Below are 16,868 nucleotides of genomic sequence, written 5' to 3'. Positions count from 1 at the left end.
AGCGGATCCAGGAGCTTGGGGGAATCGCCGCCCACAACACAAGCTCGCGTGAGGAGCCCGTGGCATGGACTCGAGGAGCAATGGCACTCGTCGCCGCAGCGCATCAACCTTGGCCGTGGTGTGCGCGCCGACGCTCGTTGCTCCTTCCTCCCGAGCCCCCGGCTTGGGCGTGCAAGGGCAATGGATATCCAGGAGGAGGCCACTCACACCAAGGCCTCGTCACCACCTACATCGCCGTAGCATCACGATGGTGGACCGACCTGTTCTTCGGCAGAAGCAGCGTCGACATGTTGAGGGGAATCTTTCCCTTCTTGTCAGTTGAGAACCTTGGATCGGTGCCATTGAAGTTGCTACTAGTAGTAGAGCGGGGAAAGAAGAAGCAAGTGGAATGGGAAGAAGTGGGGGACGGGGGCTCTGCCCCCTTCCTCATTTATAGCAGGAGAAGGCCAACCAGCGCCCCCCACGATCACAGGTAATGATGGTTTTCCTTGCATGTCGCAGGGACTTGTCAAGTCGGGCAGTTGCCGAGGTAGCATGGGGAAGCGGAGACGCCCACGTCCAATCAACCGCCACGCATAAACCGAGGCCGCAGGCTTTTGGGGCCCGCGATGCTTCACGCTTGACCTTTGGCGTCGCCTCGAAGCCAAGCCCGAGCGCGCCTTGGGCCCGGGGGCTACTGTCGATGTTCTGGGAACGGGGGTCCCCAGACTTGCTTGCCTGCGGCCCACGGCATGGCTGAGCTAGCAGGTCTATACGACCCATCTTCATTGACGAGGTATTCAAGACCATCGCGAGGGGCCAAGCCTCGCGAGGCAGACGATGCAAGACCTCCTCAGGAGTGGCCTCGCCAGGCAGGCTCATGAAGGAGGAGAGATCAAGGCAAGGCAAACCTCGCGAGGTCCTCGTGACGTGAGCCATGACGATCGAGACCAGGCGAGCGCCAGCGCATGCAGTGTCCTTACTTCCTCTTTGGTGCCAAGGGGGCAAGCGCAGGCGCGGAGTACCGATGCATCAAGCAAAGGTTCCCATATTGGTGCAACGAGACCAAGACTAGCAGGACGGCAAGACGGAGGTCACCATGGAGCCCAAGACGACATCACCACCAGAGCCTTTTGCAGGCGAAGACTACTTTTGTCAGGATAAGCTGTACTAGTTGTCCCCTCTCAAATTGGCCGTTGTTGGCTCCCTTCCCGCTCAATATTTAGGGAGAGGACCAGGGCCTATATAAGTAGAACTAGCCACCACAGTAAAAAAGCGAAAGGAGAAAAAGAGGGAGAACTCATTCAGAGGCATCTCACCCACACAAGTTCGCCAAGCACAAGAACACCTCAACCTCAGGAGGCTGTTCTTCCCCTTGTACTGTTCATCATCATGCCAAGAGGCAATCCACCACCACCACACTGGAGTATGGTATTACACCATGCTACCTCTTGAGCTTGCGTTGGATTTCCCCGAAGAGGAAAGGATGATGCAGCAGAGTAGCGTAAGTATTTCCCTCAGTTTTTGAGAACCAAGGTATCAATCCAGTAGGAGGCCACGCTCAAGTCCCTCGTACCTGCACAAAACGATAGCTACTCGCAACCAACGCGATTAGGGGTTGTCAATCCCTTCACGGTCACTTACGAGAGTGAGATATGATAGATATAATATTTTTGGTATTTTTGGTATAGAGATGCAAAGTGAAAAGTAAAAGGCAAAGTAAAAAGCAAAGCAAGATTAAAGTGATGGAGATTGATATGATGAGAATAGACCCGGGGGCCATAGGTTTCACTAGTGGCTTCTCTCAAGGGCATAAGTATTCTACGGTGGGTGAACAAATTACTGTTGAGCAATTGACAGAATTGAGCATAGTTATGAGAATATCTAGGCATGATCATGTATATAGGCATCACGTCCGTGACAAGTAGACCGAAACGATTCTGCATCTACTACTATTACTCCACTCATCGACCACTATCCAGCATGCATCTAGAGTATTAAGTAAAAACAGAGTAACGCTTTAAGCAAGATGACATGATGTAGAGATATAAATTTATGCAATATGAAATAAACCCCATCTTGTTATCCTCGATGGCAACGATGCAATACGTGCCTTGCTGCTCCTTCTGTCACTGGGAAAGGACACCGCAATATCGAACCCAAAGCTAAGCACTTCTCCCATGGCAAGAACTACCAATCTAGTTGGCCAAACCAAACGGATAATTCGAAGAGACTTGCAAAGATAACCAATCATACATAAAAGAATTCAGAGAAGATTCAAATATTATTCATAGATAGACTTGATCACAAACCCACAATTCATCGGTCTCAACAAACACACCGCAAAAAGAAGAAGATTACATCGAATAGATCTCCACGAGAGAGGGGGAGAACTTTGTATTAAGATCCAATAAGAGAGAAGAAGCCATCTAGCTAATAACTATGGACCCGAAGGTCTAAGGTAAACTACTCACACTTCATCAGAGAGGCTATGATGATGTAGAAGCCCTCCGTGATGACGGCCCTCTCCGGCGGAGCTCCGGAACAGGCCCCAAGATGGGATCTCGTGGATACAGAAAGTTGTGGCGGTGGAATTAGGTTTTTGGCTCCGTATCTATTCGTTTGGGGGTACGTAGGTATATATAGGAGGAAGAAGTACATCGGTGGAGCTTCGGTGGGCCCACGAGGGTGGGGGCGCGCCTGGGGGTATAGGGCGCGCCCCTACCTTGTGCCCACCTCGAAGCTTCCTTGGCGTAGGGTCCAAGTCTCCTGGGTCATATTCGGGAAGAAAATCACGTTCCAGAAAGGTTTATTCCGTTTGGACTCCGTTTGATATTCTGTTTAATAGGTTAGTCCCAAAAATAATATAAAAGTGGAAAATAAAGCCCAATATAGTCCAAAACAGTAGATAATATAGCATGGAGCAATCAAAAATTATAGATACGTTGGAGACGTATCAGGCATCCCCAAGCTTAATTCCCGCTCGTCCTCAAGTAGATAAATGATAAAAACAGAATTTTTGATGCAGAGTGCTACTTGGCATAATTTCAATGCAAATCTTCTTAATTGTGGTATGAATATTCAGATTCGAAAGATTCAAGACAAAAGTTTATATTGACATAAAAATAATAATACTTCAAGCATACTAACAAAGCAATTATGTCTTCTCAAAATAACATGGCCAAAGAAAGTTATCCCTACAAAATCATATAGTCTGGCTATGCTCTATCTTCACCACACAAAGTATTTAAATCATGCACAACCCCGATGACAAGCCAAGCAATTGTTTCATACTCTAACTTTTTAAAACTTTTTCAATCTTCACGCAATACGTGAGCGTGAGCCATGGATATAGCACTATAGGTGGAATAGAGTGGTGGTTGTGAGAAGACAAAAAGGAGAAGATAGTCTCACATCAACTAGGCGTATCAACGGGCTATGGAGATGCCCATCAATAGATATCAATGTGAGTGAGTAGGGATTGCCATGCAACGGATGCACTAGACCTATAAGTATATGAAAGCTCAAAAAGAAACTAAGTGGGTGTGCATCCAACTTGCTTGCTCATGAAGACCTAGGGCAATTTGAGGAAGCCCATCATTGAAATATACAAGCCAAGTTCTATAATGAAAGATTCCCACTAGTATATGAAAGTGATAACATGAGAGACTCTCTACTATGAAGATCATGGTCCTACTTTGAAGCACAAGTGTGGTAAAAGGATAGTAACATTGTCCCTTCTCTCTTTTTCTCTCATTTTTTATTTGGGCCTTTTCTCTTTTTTATGGCCTTTTTTGGGGGCTTCTTTGGCCTCTTTTATTTATTTTTCGTCCGGAGTCTCATCCCGACTTGTGGGGGAATCATAGTCTCCATCATCCTTTCCTCACTGGGACAATGCTCTAATAATGATGATCATCACACTTTTATTTTTCTTACAACTCAACAATTACAACTCGATACTTAGAACAAAATATGACTCAATATGAATGCCTCCGGCGGTGTACCGGGATATGCAATATGACAATGATGGAGTGTGTCATAATAAACAGAACGGTGGAAAGTTGCATGGCAATATATCTCGGAATGGCTATGGAAATGCCATAATAGGTAGGTATGGTGGCTGTTTTGAGGAAGGTATATGGTAGGTGTATGATACCGGCGAAAATTGTGCGGTATTAGAGAGGCTAGCAATGGTGGAAGGATGGGAAAAGTGCATATAATCCATGGACTCAACATTAGTCATAAAGAACTCATATACTTATTGCAAAAATCTAGAAGTTATCAAAGCAAAGTATTACACGCATGCTCCTAGGGGGATAGATTGGTAGGAAAAGACCAGCGCTCGTCCCCGACCGCCACTCATAAGGAAGACAATCAATAAATAAATCATGCTCCGACTTCATCACATAACGGTTCACCATACGTGCATGCTACGGGAATCAAAAGCTTCATCACAAGTATTTCTCAAATTCACAACTACTCAACTAGCATGACTTTAATATCACCATCTCCATATCTCAAAACAATTATCAAGTATCAAACTTCTCATAGTATTCAACACACTCAAAAGAAAGTTTCACAAATCTTGAATACCAAGCATGTTATTATTAAGCAAATTACCATGCTATTAAGAGACTCTCAAAATAATTTAGGTGAAGCATGAGAGATCAATAGTTTCTTTAAAACAAATGCACCACCGTGCTCTTAAAAGATCTAAGTGAAGCACATAGAGCAAAATTATAATGCTCAAAAGATATAAGTGAAGCACATAGAGAAAAACTACTTAGCTCAAAAAGATATAAGTGAAGCACATAGAGCAAAATTATAACGCTCAAATGATATAAGTGAAGCACATAGAGCAAAACTACATAGCTCAAAAGATATAAGTGAAGCACATATAGTATTCTATCAAATTTTAATTCATGTATGGCTCTCTCAAAAGGTGTGTACAGCAAGGATGACTGTGGCACACTAAAACACATAGACACAAATAATACAAGACGCTCCAAGCAAAACACATATCATGTTGGTGAATAAAAATATAGCTCCAAGTAAATTACCGATGGAAGTGGACGAAAGAGGGGATGCCTTCCGGGGCATCCCCAAGCTTTGACTTTTTTGGTGTCCTTGGATTATCTTGGGGGTGCCATGGGCATCCCCAATCTTAGGCTCTTTCCACTCCTTGTTCCATAATCCATCAAAAGAATTCAACCAAAACTTGAAAACTTCACAACACAAAACTCAATAGAAATCTCGTGAGCTCCGTTAGAGAAAGAAAACAAAAGACCACTTCAAGGTACTGTAATGAATTCATTTTTTATTTATATTGGTGTTAAATCCACTGTATTCCAACTTCTCTATGGATTATAAACTATTTTACTAACCATAGATTCATGAAAATAAGCAAACAACACACGAAAACAGAATCTGTCAAAAACAGAACAGTATGTAGTAATCTGTTGCTAGTGCAAGATCTGGAACCCCAAAAATTATAAAATAAATGTCTGGACGTGAGGAATTTATCTATTAATCATCTGCAAAAATAATTAACTAAATAGCACTCTCCAAATAAAAATGACAGCAGTTCTCGTGAGCACTAAAGTTTCTGTTTTTTACAGCAAGTTCAACAAGACTTTCCCCAAGTCTTCCCAACGGTTCTACTTGGCACAAACACTAATTAAACACAACAAAAACAGAGGCTAAATAAATTATTTATTACTAAACAGGAGAAAAAATCAAGGAATAAAAATAAAATTGGGTTGCCTCCCAACAAGCGCTATCGTTTAACGCCCCTAGCTAGGCATAAAAGCGAGGATAGATCTAGGTATTGCCATCTTTGGTAGGCAATCCATAAGTGGCTCTCATGATAGTTTCATATGGCAATTTTATTTTCTTTCTTGGAAATTGTTCCATGCCCTTTTTTAATGGAAATTGAAATCTAATATTCCCTTCCTTCATATCAATAATCACACCAACCGTTCTAAGGAAAGGTCTACCAAGAATAATAGGGCAAGAAGGATTGCAATCTATATCAAGAACAATGAAATCTACGGGCACATAATTCCTATTTGCAACATTAAGAACATCATTAATCCTTCCCATAGGTTTCTTAATAGTAGAATCCGCAAGATGCAAGTTTAGAGCGCAATCATCAAAATCGCGGAAATCTAGCAAATCACACAAAGTTTTGGGGGTAGTGGAGACACTAGCACCAAAATCACACAAAGCATAAAACTCATGATCTTTAATTTTAATTTTAATAGTTGTTTCCCACTCATCATAGAGTTTTCTAGGGATAGAAACTTTCAACTCAAGTTTTTCTTCATAAGATTGCATCAAGGCATCAACAATATGTTCGGTGAAGGCTTTCTTTTGACTATAAGCATGTGGAGAATTTAGCACGGATTGCAACAAGGAAATACAATCAATTAAAGAGCAACTTTCATAATTAAGTTCCTTAAAATCCAATATAGTGGGTTTAGCAACATCTAGATTTTTATTTCTTTCAATCCCACTTTCATCAATTTCATCATAAAGGTCTAAATACTCCGAATTTTTAGAACGCCTTCTAGGTAAAGGAAGATCATATTCAGTTTCATCAAGATTAATATTGCAAAACAAAGATTTAATAGGAGACACATCAATAACTTTTAGATCTTCATCTTGATTTTCATAGGAATTCGGTTTAGCGGCCATCTTATTGACTAAGGTGGCTTGCATATCCGAAATTTCAGCAGTCATCTTTTCTAGACGAGCAATTTGGGATCTTATACCATAAAATTCTTTAGACATATCATCAAGCTCTTTATTCATATAACTCATAAAACCTTTTTGTTCCTTAAGCTCGTTTCTAAAGAAATTATTATGCTCAAATTGCAAAACCATAAACTTCCTAACGTTGTTTTCGATCTCCTCTAACCTTTTAAGGTGAAGATCACCAAATCTCGGTTGAGCCATCGCGACAAACAAGCAATCCAACATACGAGCAAACAAAAAGGCAAGCGAGAAAAAGGCAAACGAAAAGAGAGGCGGAGAAGGATAAGGAGATTGGGAAAGAGAGGGCGAATAAAACGGCAAGGGTGAAGTGGGGGAGAGGAAAACGAGAGGCAAATGGCAACTAATGTAATGCGAGAGATAGGGATTGTGATGGGTACTTGGTATGTTGACTTTTTGCATAGACTCCCCGGCAACGGCGCCAGAAATTCTTCTTGCTACCTCTTGAGCTTGCGTTGGATTTCCCCAAAGAGGAAAGGATGATGCAGCAGAGTAGCGTAAGTATTTCCATCAGTTTTTGAGAACCAAGGTATCAATCCAGTAGGAGGCCACGCTCAAGTCCCTCGTACCTGCACAAAACGATAGCTACTCGCAACCAACGCGATTAGGGGTTGTCAATCCCTTCACGGTCACTTACGAGAGTGAGATCTGATAGATATAATATTTTTGGTATTTTTGGTATAGAGATTCAAAGTGAAAAGTAAAAGGCAAAGTAAAAAAGCAAAGCAAGATTAAAGTGATGGAGATTGATATGATGAGAATAGACCCGGGGGCCATAGGTTTCACTAGTGGCTTCTCTCAAGAGCATAAGTATTCTACGGTGGGTGAACAAATTACTGTTGAGCAATTGACAGAATTGAGCATAGTTATGAGAATATCTAGGCATGATCATGTATATAGGCATCACGTCCGTGACAAGTAGACCGAAACGATTCTGCATCTACTACTATTACTCCACTCATCGACTGCTATCCAGCATGCATCTAGAGTATTAAGTTAAAAACAGAGTAACGCTTTAAGCAAGATGACATGATGTAGAGAGACAAATTCATGCAATATGAAATAAACCCCATCTTGTTATCCTCGATGGCAACGATACAATACGTGCCTTGTTGCCCCTTCTGTCACTGGGAAAGGACACCGCAAGATTGAACCCAAAGCTAAGCACTTCTCCCATGGCAAGAACTACCAATCTAGTTGGCCAAACCAAACAGATAATTCGAAGAGACTTGCAAAGATAACCAATCATAAATAAAAGAATTCAGAGAAGATTCAAATATTATTCATAGATAGACTTGATCATAAACCCACAATTCATCGGTCTCAACAAACACACCGCAAAAAGAAGAAGATTACATCGAATAGATCTCCACGAGAGAGGGGGAGAACTTTGTATTGAGATCCAAAAGAGAGAAGAAGCCATCTAGCTAATAACTATGGACCCGAACGTTTGAGGTAAACTACTCACACTTCATCGGAGAGGCTATGATGATGTAGAAGCCCTCCGTGATGACGGCCCTCTCCGGTGGAGCTGCGGAATAGGCCCCAAGGTGGGATCTCGTGGATACAGAAAGTTGCGGCGGTGGAATTAGGTTTTTGGCTCCGTATCTGTTCGTTTGGGGGTACGTAGGTATATATAGGAGGAAGAAGTACGTCGGTGGAGCTTCGGTGGGCCCACGAGGGTGGGGGGCGCACCTGGGGTATAGGGCACGCCCCTACCTCGTGCCCACCTCGAAGCTTCCTTGGCATAGGGTCCAAGTCTCCTAGGTCATATTCGGGAAGAAAATCACGTTCCAGAAAGGTTTATTCCGTTTGGACTCCGTTTGATATTCCGTTTCTTCGAAACACTGAAATAGGCAAAAAACATCAATTATGGGCTGGGTCTCCGGTTAATAGGTTAGTCCCAAAAAATAATATAAAAGTGGAAAATAAATCCCAATATAGTCCAAAACAGTAGATAATATAGTATGGAGCAATCAAAAATTATAGATACGTTGGAGACGTATCACACCACAACGGTGGCCCGAACCAGTATAAATCTTGTGTGTTTGTGTTGCTAGTTCGTGGAGTTCATCCACGAGATCTTAGCGAGCTAGGGCATGGATCGATAGGGAGAAAACCTTCACGCGCACCCTAGTGTTCGAACCTCGAGGGTTTTGCCGGAACCTGTGGTCCGACAAGCACCTATACAAAGAGTAAAACAAATTTGGCATCAAATCAATGATTACATACCGTGAAGTAGGATTAGGAATTTATGGCTATTTATTTATACATATCCAGAGATTATGGTTCGATTTTTAAGCGCAGTCGTCTATGTACAGACTAATCTTGAAGAAAATAATGGCACAAGCATATGTAGGTCATTCAAAATCAATTGTCAAGCCCTGGCTAGAAATTATTAGCACGAACACTAACCCTAGTCGGATTACTAGCAGAAATCATTTGAACGGATAAAACAACTAATCACTTATCACATGTACCATTCAAACAATCAATACACTACATGGATCTAACGAAACTTACTCACATTTCATGGATTGGGAGAACATAACCATAAGATTTCTATTCCAAAAAGGGGGAGGCAGGAGTAACCAGAGAAACCCTATGATCTATTTGACACATAAATGGGTATAGATGACTAACCAGCTATCCGTCATCGTCGGAGTCGTCGCCGGAGTGGTCGTCGGAGTCGGTGTGGAACTCTGCCTCTGGCTATGGAAGCTCGACGCCGTCGACGATGTCAGGGTGCAACGATAACTCACCGGCAATGATGGCAACCTCTGTCTCCATCTCCATGTCGTGCTCCGGTGCTTTAGAAGCCCCGGCATCGCCACTCCCTCCGATGAGGTGCTTCGGCGGCATCCTCATACACTGGCGGCTTTGAGGACTAAGAGCGGCGTCGAGGATGCAAGCGGAGAGAGAGGATTGTGTGTGTGTAGCGAGGATGGGGGTGCGGCCGCTCGGGCGCACCATTAATATGGAGTAGTGGGAGTTGTGGGAGAGAGGCGGGCGGCAGTCAAACCGATGGCTCTCCTCCCGGTGAGCATGCGCACCGGACTACTGGCATGCCTACCAAAGTTTCAGACAGCTACTCGTACGCCTCCTGATGACACTGTGCAGCGAGCACGCCTCCGTCAATTCACACACCTGCACGCACACCTCCCCGTCTGCCTGCAAGGCGGACGCGTCCCATCAAATCACGCCTGCTCGCACGCCACATGGGTCGCGCGGCGGCACGTATATTGTTTTTCTATTTAGATGATTAATGCTGCCGCTTTATTGCTTAACCGAAGCATGGCACGTATCCATTGTTGGTCTAACACTCACGGTTCAAATAAATAATCCATTTGGGATATTGGTTCCCAATTATTAATAATCTCCCATCTGTAATTAGATAAATATTACATCAAAACTGGTCTCAAATTTGACCAAAGAAAGTGCAATGCCACTTTCTATTGGTGTCCATATGACAACACGATAAGTTTCATGAACTTCAAATAAGTTTTGGATGTACTAGAATTTAAAAATCAAGATTCTCAATGTTTGAAATTTGTTGTACGGGGAGTAAACATGCACCCAGTGAGACACATGTGTTTTTGAAATCCATTTAGGTGCACTATCACGTGTGCATGTAGCTCAAATTTGATTTTTGCACATTATACCCGTAGGAAATCAATCAATCAATGTACTAAAACGTCTTAATAATCTCTGTGTTTTTTTTGAAATTAAAACGTCCCTCATTTGGTAACATGTATGTTCACCACGGAATAATTAATTTAACATGCATCATAGTTGCGGTAGATTCACGGTGTGTGTGTGTGTGGGTGTGTGCATCTGGGGGTGGCGGGTGGCTCGCAGTACACTATGAGTTGTGAGCCACCGTGTGGGTTGGCCGTTTTTGTCAGCATTCTGGGAACGGGGGTCCCCAGACTTGCCTGCCTGCGGTGTGGCTCATGCGGGGGCCCAGCGCGGCCCATCTTCATCAGCTCAAGACCCTCGCGAGGGGCCAAGCCTCGCGGGGCGGACGACAGGAAGCTTCCTCAGAGGCAGCCTCATCAGGCAGGCTCGCGAGGAGGCGGAGAGATCAAGGCAGGGGTACCTCGCGAGGAACCCGTTACGCAAGCCATGACGATCGAGACCAGGCGGGCGCCGGCCTGCGTAGTGTCCTTGTTTCCCCTTTGGTGCAAAGGGGGCAAGCACAGGCCAAGGCATCAGGCAAAGGTTACCATTCTGGTGCAACGAGACCAAGACCAGCCGGACGGCAGGACGGAGGTCACCGTGGAGCCCAAGACGGCGTCATCGCCAGTGCTTTTGGCAGCCGAAGACCACCTTTGGTCAGGATAACTTGTACTAGATGTTCCCCTTCGAAATGGCCAATTGTTGGCGCCCTTCCCGCTCATTATTTGGGGAGAGGCCCAGGGCCTCTATAAATAGAGCTAGCCACCACAGAAGGAGGGGACGGCTGGAAATCTGGTAGAACCATAGCAAAGAGAGAGAGAGAGAGAGGCGACTGAACTAACCCTAGCAGTTCATCGCACCAGCTCAAGAACACCTCTCGCGAGGCTGTTCTTCCCTTGTACTGTCCATCATCAGCCCCAGAGGAAATCCACCACACCACACACTGGAGCAGGGTATTACACCACAACGGTGGCCCGAACCAGTATAAACATCGTGTCCCTTGTGTTGTTCATCACTTTCATCTTAGTCCGCATGAGAGGATCGGACGTAGATCGGTAGGGGAGAGATCTCCGCGTGCACCCCAGTGTTCGAACCTCAAGGGTCTGCCGGAACCCGAAACCCGACATTTGGTGCGCCGGGTAGGGGTGCGCCGGAATCTTCCTTCCGCTGTTCGCGTGTGATCTTCCGTCGTGTCCATGGCTGGCGCTCGTCGGGCTCGCGCCAAGCGTCGGGCTGATCACGCCGCTCGTGTCGCCCAGACGGCGCCCGTCGGCGGCCCCCCTCGTCGTTCCCCATCGCCCGCCGCCAATGCTGCCACCGCCCCGGCGGGGAACGAGCAGCAGGCCTCGTCCCAGCACCCCTCGGTGCGGCGGGACAGCCGCACCGCCACGACGTCGCTGACTCTAGCTGGCTCGTCGTCCCACGCCCATCGCGCACCCATGGATGCGCACGCCTCACTGCTCGTGGCGCGGGAGCTCCTGCACTATCGCCCCGTCGACGACCTCTATGAGGACTGGCTCGCCCGCATCACCGAGCTCGTCAGTGCCACATGGGGCTCCCCTTGCGGTCCCTCTCGCTGCCTCGCCCTCCGTCCCGTGCACGGGGCGAGGATCAGGAGGCGCCTCCGCCGCCTCCTCCCCAAGAAGGTGCCTTGGCTCCAAGGCGCGCAGCCCCAGGGCGAGACCCTCCACGTCTGGCGCATGCGCAGCAAGAAGGGAGCTGCCAAGAGATCCCACGTCCCCGGGAAGGTGCTCGCACGCTCCCAGCGCCGGCGCGCCAAGATCGCGCCCCAGCGCCTCCATGACAAAACCCCGCGCTGCTCCCAGTGGCGGCGCGTGGTGACCCGCAAGAACGAGTCCAACACCAGCAAAGGGCGTCGGTGGCCACGGCGGGCTGCCTCGCCTTCACCCCGAGCCGCACGGCGTCACATGGCCAGGCAAGTTCAAGCCTAACCTCCCTCCCCACTACGATGGCACAGTGGACCCCATGGAGTTCCTGCAGCTCTACGAGCTGGGCATCGTAGCCGCCAACGGAGACGAAAAGGTCATGGCGAATTGGTTCCCCATGGCGCTCAAGGACGGCGCCCGCACCTGGCTCCTGAACCTGGCTCCCGGCACGATCTCCTCCTGGAGCGAGATGCGCACCCGCTTCATCGCCAACTTCCAGGGCACTCGCGACCGGCCCCCGGCCGTGAGCGACCTGCGCCGCATCAAGCAACAGCCAGGAGAAACCCTGCAGAAGTACATCCAGTGCTTCAACTACGCTCGCCTCAAGATCCCCAAGGTGACTGAAGAAGCCATCATCCCAGCCTTCTCCGACGGCGTGCACGACGTCAAGATGAAGGAAGAGCTAGCAATCCATGAAGACCTGTGCACATCCCTGGAGCTGTTCAACTTGGCGACCAAGTCCGCCAGGGCTGAGGAAGGGCGTCTCTCCCTCCTCGAGCTCCCGGCAGCCGACCTAGAAGAAAAGAAGCTCAAGGCCAAGGACGTGAAGCGCAAGGGGGCTGCCGTGCTAGCAACGGAACCGGACACCAAGCAAGGCAGGGATCAGCCTGAGTCATCCAAGGGTGGACGGTACTGCGTGTACCACGACCTCCACACCCACAACACCAATGAATGTCAAGAGCTCAGAGCCGTGCGAGATGGGCGAATCGGCCAACGCCCAGAGCACAATGACAGGGGCTATGGCCGAGGAGGAGGAAGAGGCGGTGGATGATGGGAAGACCGTGGCCTTCGCCAAGGATGGCGTGACCGCCCTTGCGAGGACCGCTGGCAGGACCAGCCTCGCGAGGGAGGCTGGAGGGACCAGCCTCGTGAGGACCGTCCCCACAGCAACGCAGGACTCCCTCCTCTGCTGCCTCCACCAAGGAGGAACGAAGACCAACACCAAGATGATGGGGCTGGGGGCTTCCAAGAGCCGCGTGCAATTGCTTGCATCTTGGGCGGCGCCCAGGCCCCAGCCTCACAACGCATCTTCAAGCAGTTTGCTCGTGAGGTGAATGCAGTCCTTCCCAAGCTTGAGGCCACGCGCCCTCTCAGGTGGTCTTCGTGCGTGATCACATTCAGTTCCGCAGACCAGCTCAAGTGTGCGGCAACCACAGGAGTCCTCCCGATGCTTTGCTCCCCAGTCATCAGCAACATGCAGGTCACCAGGACCCTCATCAATGGCGGGGCAGGACTCAACGTCCTGTCCGTCGAGACGTTCGACAATCTCCAAGTGCCATACGACCAGCTTCAGCCGACCAAGCCTTTCTCAGGAGTCACCGATGGTTCCACTGTTCCAATTGGGCAGGTTCGCCTTCTGGTCACCTTCGGGCAACGCAACAACTACTGCACCGAGCTCATCGACTTCGATGTCGCTCACATCCGCCTGCCGTACAACGCCATCCTCGGGTACCCAGCCCTAGCCAAGTTTGTGGCAGTGAATCACCATGGTTACAATGTCCTCAAGATGCCAGGAAGCGGTGGAGTCATCACCGTACCCTGTGAAGAAAGGGACGCAGTGTGCTCGCTCGAGCGTACGTTCCAACCCGCAGCAATTGAAGACCCAGATTGTAGGAGTGGGGGGCCTCCCGAGGTGACCCTCAAGAAGAAGAAGACCTCACCTGGCCAGAGCCACAAGGAAGCAGGCACCTCCGGAGGTATTGCGTCAAGATTCGCGCCCGATCAGGGAGCGCCGCCCTCTCGTGCATAGGAAGGCGCGCCCAGCACCCTCCTCAGGCAAGGCTTGGGGGCTCTCTCTTGGAGAGCCACCGACCTTGCCAAGGTCGTGGGGGAGGCGCTCGGGCACCACTTGGAGGGGTGCTTTCAGGCATGCTTCCCTCAAAAAGGTAGAAGTCAAAGGAGACAAAACCCTCAGGAGTTCGTCGCAAGGAACACCCAAGAGCTACAAGAGTCCAGAGTCATGCGCGGCAGCCGCCGCCGCTTACCTGCCGTGGCCCCGCATCCAGGCGAGAATGGAGGATTGCGTGTCTGCGTCAACATACCAGGGCTCAACCGAGCTGCGTCCCAGGAGCGCCTATGGCCTTCGGCCGTAGGGCGCTGCGTGGGACCACCCCACAGCTACGTTCGCATGCCCTTCGGCCTGCCGAGTGCGGTCGCTGCACATCAACGCCTGTTGAGGAGCATTCTGGAGGCTCGGGAGGTCAGGCATCGCGCGGTACTGGCGGAGGTGGCGATGATCCCCGAAGACCTGCACGTGTCACCAGAGCCTCCCGAGGCCCCAGGGCCTGGGGGCTCATGAGGGCCGACGTCTTCACCGCGCATCGCTCACTTCCTCAGCATCACTTCGTCTTCAACAACACCAGGTGACGTCTTTCAGAGTTCTACTTTCAGCTGGGAGCACCCACAGGGCTGCACCATTCCCAGGCCGCGTGGGTCCATCCCCGCGGCATGTATCCATTTTGGTTATGCTCTTTACTTACCCTGTTGGGGGCGCCCCTCGGGCTGCATCATCCCCACACCGCTCGGGCCCGACCCAGCGGCAGTTGCTTTTCCAGCGTTTACCCTAGGATGAAGTTGTTCTTTCATGCTTAATCTGATTCCCATAATTATCACCTACTGCTTGTCGTCGTGCAAAGCGGTTGCACGTTAAAAGGGGGGCGCCTGAGCATCACGGCTCATGGGCTCTTACTGGCTCTCCAGCCCTCACCCCCTGGCCTTGACCCACGGCATCGCGACCTGTCATACCAGTGGTGGCTGAGCTTGCTCGGGGGCTGGGACCTGAGGATGTAGAGCATTTGCATTCTAACAACCCTGCAGGAACACACCAATCGATAAAGGCCCAGAGCCAGGCACAACCCGCCTCGAGGTAGGGCCTCGTGAGTCCCGCGCTGGCTCACGGGTGCCCAGATACACCTCTCCTAGCCCTACCGTGCCGGCCACGTGTCAGGGCGGGGCTGTACACGCCCCGGGGGCTCCTCCCGGAGGGGAGCCCCCTCCCACGCACCAGTGGAAGCACCATGCTCCGCGCTGGCTGATGACACTGCCGGGGAGCGGCTATGCCCGTACACATACGGAAGCGCTATGCTCCGCGCTGGTGATAAACAACTAAGGGCGGCCCATGGCCGTACCAACCTCAGGGAGCCCAGAGCTCAGTGTCCGGCACCATCGCAACGCCTCTCCTCGGGAGTGCCACGCGAGGGGGCTGGACACGAGGGCTACGCCCGGGCCTCGCCCGAGCGCACACCACCCAGCCAGGTCCCTTGGACCTGGTCGTCGCGCGCCACTCCCCAAGCGGAGCCAAGGTATGAAACCCGTTTGAGCGTCTAGGGGGACTCCTGAGCATCGCGACTCAGGAGCCTAACTTGCCACATAGCCCCTCACTCCTTAGTCCCGTCATTGGTTTCCGGTCGGGGATAACGCTGGGTGAGGTACGCGCGGGGCCGGGCCCTGCCGACGTAGAACGATCAATCCACTCCTCGCTCCCCCTTCCCTACTTGTTGCTCGTGCGTCAAGGGGGACTCCTGAGCATCGCGACTCAAGAGCCTAACTTGCCACATAGCCCCTCACTCCTTAGCCCCGTCCTTGGTTTCCGGTCGGGGTTAACGCTGGGTGAGGTACGCGCGAGGCCGGGCCCTGCCTACGTAGAGCGTAAACAAGTAGGAGAGGAAAATGCAAATTCCGGGAAATTCAAAGCAAATATTACAAGCCATAAGATTGTTCCACAATGCCAAACACAAGTTTTAACGCCTCCGCGAGGCATGGTGCATGTGCAGGAATAAAACAGGATGGAAGTCGCGAAGGAATCACTCCCCAGTAACGCCGTCACCGGTGGTGGAGTCACGCTGGACGGTTTCGCCGCTCGAGGTCGCAAGGCCGGCAGCACCGCGCCCGGGCAGGATGCTGGGGGAGCGGAACTTCCCCAGCAAAACCTTGGCTCGGCCCCTCACGGCCTCAGCGGCGGCAGTGGCACGGTCGCCTCTCACGGGCTCCAGCAGGCTGTCGAAGTCGACGTTGGGGTCGCGCAGGTAGACATGGCTGAGGACACGCGTCAGCGCTGCAGAAGACAGGGCACGCGCCTCGGCCTCGGCCGTGGGGCCAAGGCCGTCTGCGACGTCCTCGAGCGCATCAACCAGGAAGGGGAGCAGCTTGGCGGGGCCATCCTCCGCACCAGCCAACGGCTCCTCCAGGCCGCTCTCATACAACGTCTTCAGTATGCCTCGAGCCTTCTTCTCCAGCTCCGCGAAGGCCGCCCGGTCCTCCGTCAGGACCTTTGCCTTGGCGTCCAGCTCGGTCCTCTCCGCCTTCAGCGACCGCTCCAGCGTCTCCAGTCGGCTGTGGCGGACATCAAGCTTCGCGTCCCGGTCCTTGGCGGCAGCCTCCCTAGCCTTCATCTCCTTCTCCTTCTCCTGGCGGCTGCGCACCTCCTCGGCGAGCTCATTGCGCAGGCCCTGCAGCTCGGCCTCAAGCATCTTGCAGCGGCCCTGGGCATTT

The sequence above is a fragment of the Triticum aestivum genome, chromosome 5A, assembly GCF_018294505.1.
Source record: "Triticum aestivum cultivar Chinese Spring chromosome 5A, IWGSC CS RefSeq v2.1, whole genome shotgun sequence".
In the NCBI taxonomy this organism is placed as follows: domain Eukaryota; kingdom Viridiplantae; phylum Streptophyta; class Magnoliopsida; order Poales; family Poaceae; genus Triticum; species Triticum aestivum.
The sequence above is the reverse complement of the archived record's forward strand: the minus strand, read 5'-3'. Positions refer to the sequence as shown.